This window comes from Rhinoderma darwinii, chromosome 7 (assembly GCF_050947455.1).
Source record: "Rhinoderma darwinii isolate aRhiDar2 chromosome 7, aRhiDar2.hap1, whole genome shotgun sequence".
Lineage (NCBI taxonomy): Eukaryota > Metazoa > Chordata > Amphibia > Anura > Rhinodermatidae > Rhinoderma > Rhinoderma darwinii.
This window is the reverse complement of record NC_134693.1, coordinates 88,579,732-88,587,971: the sequence shown is the minus strand read 5'-3', so window position 1 is coordinate 88,587,971 and position 8,240 is coordinate 88,579,732. Positions and strand designations below refer to the sequence as shown.

The 8,240-nt window shown below is 39.9% G+C and overlaps 1 long non-coding RNA gene across 1 annotated transcript; it reads left to right on the top strand.

The window, feature by feature from the left end:
- The first annotated feature begins 206 nt into the window (after positions 1 to 206).
- LOC142657259 (uncharacterized) lies at positions 207 to 7,697 on the top strand. Its single transcript, XR_012849859.1, has 3 exons — positions 207 to 514; positions 6,570 to 6,850; positions 7,089 to 7,697. It is a non-coding gene; the product is annotated as an uncharacterized LOC142657259 (long non-coding RNA).
- Positions 7,698 to 8,240: the final 543 nt, after the last annotated feature.

Genomic DNA, 8,240 nt, shown 5'->3' with positions numbered 1-8,240 from the left:
TGATGGTTATTCTTGATAGAACAGCTTTGAATTATAATTGAACCGTAAAAATTAACACAGAGTTTGAGTCTGATATGGGACAGGAGTCCTGCTTCCAATCCCCATTTCTGGGAATTTATCGAGGCTCTTTTTGGAACTACACAGGCACGATCTGTGTATAACGGATCGAGCTTTGTGGTATGTGCCATCAAGGGTGAAATGTCTCCGTTTCTATTGGGGACTGCCACCGCTTGTTGAGCCTCTAAACTAACCCAGAGGGTAAAAGCACTGTATAAATTTCTGTTTTTTTAAACAATAAATTTGACTCACAATGTGTTGTTCCTGAATGGGACACAAGGGGTTATTCAATTACAAACGTAATTCATTGATCTGAGCATGCGCGAGATGCGTTCCATGTACGAGTGCGTGTCATGACTCAGGCTGGAATGTTATGATTGGTCACGTGGTTAACTTGTTCCCGGAAGTCACTGAGACAACGAAACAGCATGGATGAAGTGAGGGGATCCGTTAGAGGGTGAGCTTAATAATAATGATTAAAGCATTTTTTTAAAAATCTGTATGTTATGCACCTGCACTTTATGAATAGCCACTTATTCAATTAGATCTTATTTAGATCTTTTTACACATTATGGGTGTTATGCCCACATAATAACTATGATACACAACGATTACTGGAATCACATGGAAATGCACTGCTATTATCTTTATTGTAAATCTTTGCTGGAAACAGAGAACTGTACAATACTGTGTTTATTGTATTTTTATTGTTTAATCATGCTCTTTGACAAATCATGTATTTAAATGTGCACTGTTCACTGAAATGTACTGCTTGAGAAAGGCCCCATGGAGCAGGGCTGAAACGTCGCATTAAAGTGATCCTATTTTTCACAAATATCGGAGTGCTGTCTCGTATTTTGGAGGTTATATATATATATATATATATATAAAATCATAGCTATATATATATATATTTATATACTGTGTGTGTGTGTGTGTATATATATATATATATATATATATACATGTCTATATTATATATGTGCATATATATATATATATATATATATATATATATATATATATATGCATACACATATATATACACATATACACACGTAATATATATTATATATAGACATATATTTGAAATTTGTTAATACAAAAAATGTATAATTAATGATGTTATATATCTATAACATCATATAGATATATACGTACATGTAATATATACTCATGCACACATTTAGGGGGGATTCACACGAGCGTGTATTCGGTCCGTGCGGGCCGCGTGGTTTTCACGCGGCACGCATGGACAATACAAGTCTATGGGGCAGTACAGACAGTCCGTGCTTTTTGCGCAGCGTTTGTCTGCTGCGCAAAAAGCGCGACAGGTTCAAAAACTCTGCGTATTTCGCGCATCACGCACCCATTGAAGTCAATGGGTGCGTGAAAATCACGCGCACCACACGGAAGCACTTCCGTGGGACGAGCGTGATTCGCGCAACAGCAGTGAAAAGGATGAATGAAAACCGAAAAGCACCACGTGCTTTTCTGTTTCCGAACATCCAAACGGAGTGTCTTTGCGATGAGCGAAGCGGGACAAGCGTACCGAACTTCACCGGGTTCGGCCAAACTCGTTTTGGCCGATCCCGGCAAAAAAATTATCGGTACGCGACGTCAGGAGATAGTCACTGTCCATGGTGCTGAAAGAGTTAAACTGTTTCAGCACCATGGACAGTGACTTGCGATCCCAAAATACATTAACCTGTAAAAAAAAACCGAAGTTCTAACTTACCGATTACTCCTGTCTCCTTCCTGCAGTCCGACCTCCCGGGATGACACTTCAGTTCAAGTGACAGCTCCAGCCAATCACAGGCCAAGCACAGGCTGCAGCCAATCACAGGCTGCAGCGGTCACTTGGACTGCTGCGTCATCCAGGGAGGTGGGGCCCGATGTCAAGAGAGGCGCGTCACCAAGGACGCGTCACCAAGGACGCGTCACCAAGGCAACGGCCGGGAAGTTCTCGGTAAGTAGGAACTTTATCTTTTTTTTTTACAGGTTTTTCGCTGTTGTGTTCGGCATTCACTGTCGAGGGTGCTGAAAGATTTAGCTCTTTCAGCACCTTGGACAGTGACGGGCGTTGACAAGCCTCATCTCTATGATGCCGGCTGCGCGAAAATCACGCAGCCGCGCATCAGACACGCATGACACACGCAGCTGTCAAATGGTTTTTGCGCTCGCAAAACGCTGCGTTGTTTGCGCGCGCAAAAACGCAACGTTCGTGTGAATCTCCCCTTACTTATATAAATCTCTTCATATATTTTACACGTCTGTAAATTCTAAATACATTGATTCATTGTTAGGCTGTGTTCACACGGAGTTTTTTGCAGGAGGAAAATTCCTCCTGCAAAAACTGCTCCAGGTGTTTTTTGCACAGTGGTTTTGCAAAAACTCGTCAAAACACTCGTCGAGGTGTTTTCTTTACCCTCCTGACTGATTGAAATGGGGTTTTGGAGGCGGAAACCGCCTCAAGATAGGTTATGTCGCTTCTTTTTACCGCGATGCGTTTTTTTTGCTCACGGTAAAAAGGCTCGTCCAACTCCCTTTGAAATAAATGGGAGACATTTTCGGGCGTTTTTTTAAGAGTTTTGCAGAGCGGTTTCCACGCCGAAAAACAGGGACTTAGGGTTGTCCATAAATTTATTGATCAATGGATTAGTGGACTTTTTCTTTGTTACTTTTATTAAAACTGTTGCAAAACATAAGTAAAATAAAAAATACATAAAAAAATGGCACGCAAGTTATATACCACTGAAGAGGTATTTGCTCTCTTGGATTCTGATAGTGAATGTCACTTTTGGGTGGTTTCCGCTGTTTTGGTCCCTCCAGGGCGTTGCAAATGCGACATGGCACCGAAAACCATTATAGCAAAATTTGAGCTCCAAAACCCAAATGGCGCTCCTTCCCTTCTGAGGGCTGTAATGTGTTCAAATATAAGTTTATGACCACATATGGGGTATTGCAGTAATCAGGATAAATTCCTTTACAAATGTTGGGGTGCTTTTTCTCCTTTATTACTTGCGAAAATTAAAAATGTCTATGTTTCTTCAGAAGAAATGTAGATTTTCATTTTCACAGACTAACGCCAATAAATTCAGCAAGAAACCTGTGGGTTTAAAATGCTCACTATACAACTAGATAAATTCCTTGAGGGGTGTAGTTTCCAAAATGGGGTCACTTTTTGGGGGTTTCCGCTGTTTAGGTACCACAAGACCTCTTCAAACCAGACATGGAGCCTAAGGCTGGGTTCACACGACCTATTTTCAGACGTAAACGAGGCGTATTATGCCTCATTTTACGTCTGAAAATAGGGCTACAATACGTCGGCAAACATCTGCCCATTCATTTGAATTGGTTTGCCGACGTACTGTGCAGACGACCTGTCATTTACGCGTCGTCGTTTGACAGCTGTCAAACGACGACGCGTAAAATGACTGCCTCGGCAAAGAAGTGCAGGACACTTCTTTGCAACGTAATTTCAGCCATTCTTCATTGAAGTCAATGAAGAGCAGCTCAAGATTTACGAGCGTCAAAGACGCCTCGCATAATGCGAGGAGGAGCATTTACGTCTGAAACGACGCAGCTGTTTTCTCCTGAAAACAGTCTGTCGTTTCAGACGTAGAACGTAGCTAGCATGTGCACTAAAATATATTGTAATAAAAAGGAGGCTTCAAAATCCTCTAGGTGCTCCTTTGCTTCTGAGACCGGTGTTTCAGTCCAATGGGACACTAGGGCCACAAGTGGTATATTTTTAAATACTGCAGAATCTGGGCAATAAATATTTAGTTGTGTTTCTCATGTAAAACCTTCTGTTACAGAAATTTTTCTATTACAAATGAATTTCTGCAAAAAAAATTACATTTGTAAATTTCACCTCTACATTGCTTTAATTGCTGTGAAATGCCTAAAGGGTTAAGAAACTTTCTGAATGCTGTTTTGAATACTTTGAGGGGTGAAGTTTTTAAAATGGGGTGATTTATGGGGAGTTTCTAATATATAAGGCCCTCAAAGCCACTTCAGAACTGAACTGGTCCATGAAAAAATAGGTTCTGAAAATTTCTTGAAAATGTGAGAAATTGCTGCTAAAGATCTAAGCCTTGTAACGTCCTAGAAAAATAAAAGGACGTTCAAAAAACTATGCAAATATAAAGTAGACAAATGGGGGATGTTAACTTGTAACGAGTTTGTGTGGTATTATTATCTGTTTTGCAAGCAGATACATTCAAATTTAGAAAAATTTAATTTTTTGCAAATTTTCTCTAAATTTTGGTGTTTTTAACAAATAAATACTGAATTTATCGACCAAATTTTTTCACAGTCGTAAAGTACAATATGTCACGAGAAAACAATCTCTGAATCGCTTGGATAGGTATAAGCATTCCCATGCTATTACCACATAAAGTGACACATGTCAGATTTGAAAAAATCGCCTGCTTCCACAAGGCCAAAACAGGCTGTGTCCTGAAGGGGTTAATCAATTTTTTTCTGTAACACAGAAGGTTTTACCTGAGAAATGCAACTCAATATTTATTGCCCTGATTCTGCACTTTTTAGAAATATCCAACATGTGGCCCTAATGTGCTAATGGACTGACAGGCCTCATATGCAAAGGATCACCTAGTGTATTTTGGGGCCTTCTTTTTGTTAGAATATACTTTAGGCACCATGTCAGGTTTGAAGAGGTCATGTGGTGCCAAAACAAAAGAAACCCCCCCCAAAATACCCCATTTGGGAAACTACACCCCACAAGGAATTCATCTAGGGGTTTAGTGAGCATTTTGACCCCACATGTGTTTCATAGATTTTATTAGAATTTGGACGTGAAAATGAAAAATGTAATTTTTTTTCCAATAAGATGTAATTTTAGCTAAAAAAAACACCAATGTCCACAAGGAATAAAGAAGAACAAGCCCCCTAAAACCTGTAAAGCAACTTCTCTGATGTATGGAAATATGTGGGCAAAAACTGCAGTTTGTGCACATGGCAGGGCTCAGTATAGAATAAGCGCCATTTGGCTATTGGAGCACAGATTTTGCTGGATTGGTTTTTCTGCACCATGTTGCATTTTCAAAGCCCCTGTGGGACCAAAACAGTGTAAATTACCAAAAAGTGACGCCATTTGGGATACTACACCCCTTGAGGAATTAATCTAGGGGTGTAGCAAGCATTTTGACCCCACAGGTGTTTCGTCGATTTTATTAGAATTAGGCAGTGAAAATAAAAGTTACATTTTTTCCCAATAAGATGTAATTTTAGTTCAAATTTTTTAATTCTCTCAACAAATAAGGGAGAATAGGCACCCCAACATTTGTAAAGCAATTTCTTCCAAGTACGGCAATACCCCATATGTGGTTATAATCTGCTGTTTTGGCACACAGTAGGGCTCAGAAGGGAAGGAGCGCCATTTGGCTTTTGGAATGCAGATTTTGCTGAATTGGTTTCTGGGCGCTATGTTGCATTTGCAAAGCCCCTGTGGGATCAAAACAGTGGTCACACTCTGCACCTTTGCCATTTGGGGAATTTCGCTGGGAAAGTGTTGTCCTGGTATAATACGGACACCCTCGCTTCCAGCAGATCTGTTTGGGCCCTTCCTGGTTCCCTAATTTTGTGGCCTTGATAAATCGCCTTTTGAAACAGAAGAAATGTTCCCATTGGGCCTGCACAACTGCATTTTCTTTCCTGACTTATTGGAGCATTAGGGTGTATTCACATCAGCGTTAGTTTCCGCTGAGGGGTTCCGTCGGAGGTTTCCGTCTGGTTAACCCCTCAGTGGAATGTCAAACGTAAACATCAGCTTCTGTTTTCCTCACCATTAAACTCAATGGTGACGGAAACTTAGCTAATGGTTTCCGTCTGTCACCAGTCGACTTCGCTATTGATTCCGTCCAAATCAACGGAACCCTGTCACAATGGTGACAGACGGAAACCATGAGGGAAACGGAGGCTAAGGTTTCAATTTGCCTTTCCGCTGAGGGGTTAACCCGACGGAAACCGCAGACGGAACCCCCCCCCCCAATGGAAGAGCAACGCTGATGTGAACAGGCCCTTAGTGACGGACATTCAGGTTTTTTTTTTAAGTTGGTTCACTAAATTTTACATAGCGTAGCTTTATAGTTTTAGTCTAAAGTTACTACAGTATAATTTTTATACTACAGTTTTTTTATTACGAATACATAAGGTTACAAATTTAGCATCAGTTAGGCTTCGTTCACTGCTTGACGGATGCCACACTGATTGCAACGTGATGTAAAATATCTTGTTTTTTGATTGATCAGTTTAACGGATCCGTCAAAAAAACGGACACTTTCTCTCAGTTTTCCATCAGTTATACTCCGTTGTAACGGATAAGTTTGTTTGTATTGTTTTGTCTAGAAGGACTATAAAAACCAGAACAAATTCCAAGAACTTCAGTCTGGACAAGATATTTTCAGAGGAGAGTACATTCTGTTTCTGCTCCAGATTTTCCTGTTCTGCACTTTCAACATGTTTCCTGCTTATCTAATTTTCAGTTTTGATGTGTGGATCTTGAGGATGAGGAGGAGAAATTTGGAGAGGGAGAGACGGCGACGGAGATATTGGGTCCACTCCATAACTTCGACAACGATGACCAGCGGTGTTTATTCTACCTTATACCGTAATCTCTGCGAACATCCAGACAAGTTTAGTGACTACCTGCGCATGAGTGTTTCAAGTTTTGACCATCTCCTGCAGCGTGTTTCGCAATGACTTTAGAGAGAAGACACTTCCGTAAGAGTATTCCACCAGATGACCGGCTAATCGTTACCCTGTGGTAAGTTTAAATCTTTAAAACAAAAAAAATTATTTAATGATTTATTTTATGGGCAGTGCTATTTTGCTGTAGATTTTCAAAGAGAAATTACAGCAAGAAGGAAAAGCAATGTATTATAAATGACAAAGAATATTTCTATAATGACACGTTTGATTCTTTCAACTGTGTTTTCTTAAATTTTTATTGTTTTATTCTGCGTTTTATATATTTTTCTCTTATTTCTGTTTTTCCTTTAAAGTTTTTGGCAACAGGAGAAAGCTTCTCATCCCTTCATTTTCAATTTAGACTTGGGAAGTCTACTATTTCATACATCGTGCGGGACACATACCAAGCCTTATGGGATGTACTACGTGATGACTATATTCCGCATCCCTCTACCCAGCAATGGAAGTTGCAGACAAGTTTTTGGAGGTCATGCAATTCCCAAACTGTGTTGGTGCTATGAATGGAAAACATATTTGGAAACAGAAGACTTCAGGAACTGGATCGGAGTACTTAAATTACAAGAAGTACTTTTCCATTATTGTTATAGCCATTGCAGATGCAGAATATCGATTTGTTGCTGTGGATGTTGGGTCATTTGGCCAAACAAATGACAACAGCATATTGAAGAACTTTGGATTACCTTCACCAATGACATCTGGGAATGATGGACCTCCAATGCCCTTTGTTTTTGTTGGCAATGAGGCCTTTCAGATGTGTGGCAACTTGTTTAAACCATACGCCAGCCGTGCGCTCAACTACAAGAAGCAAATTATCAACTATAGACTTACAAATACAATGACAATGAATACAATATTTTTTGGGTATTTCAGTAGATAAATCACACGGAACACAGTTTGTCCAATTTAAGACCTTTACTTTATATGTTAAAATTAAATTATCAATAAAATGATTAATAACATCAAAACTATGAAGATTGTTTTTTTGTTTTGTTTTCTTCAATAATCAAAAGTGAAATTTTCAAATGTGTTCATGTTTTTTTCAAACAAAATGACAATATATAAAAACTAAATTTACCTTTATTCACGCTGGGGGAGGCAGATACATGCCTTTGTCTGCTGACCCCTCTATCTTGAGTTTCTTCCGTAATGCCACTCTGAAAAATCTTGCGCTCTCTGGAAGTACTACAGGAGTAGATTGGTGAGGGGTTTGGAGAGAATAAGAATCGGTAAAGAAGGAAAGAGTTGAGTGCGAGGTGTGGAAGGTGTAGGAAACGAGGTAGGTAGAGGAAAATGAGAAGATGGAGAGTGAGCAGAGGAGAAAGAGTGAGAATGAGCGGATTGAGAGTGTGAAGGTGGGTTGGAATGTGTTGGTGTAAAGGATTGTGAGTGGGGTTGGGAATGAGAGGAGGAATGTGCTTGGGATGGGGGATAAGACTGGGATGGGG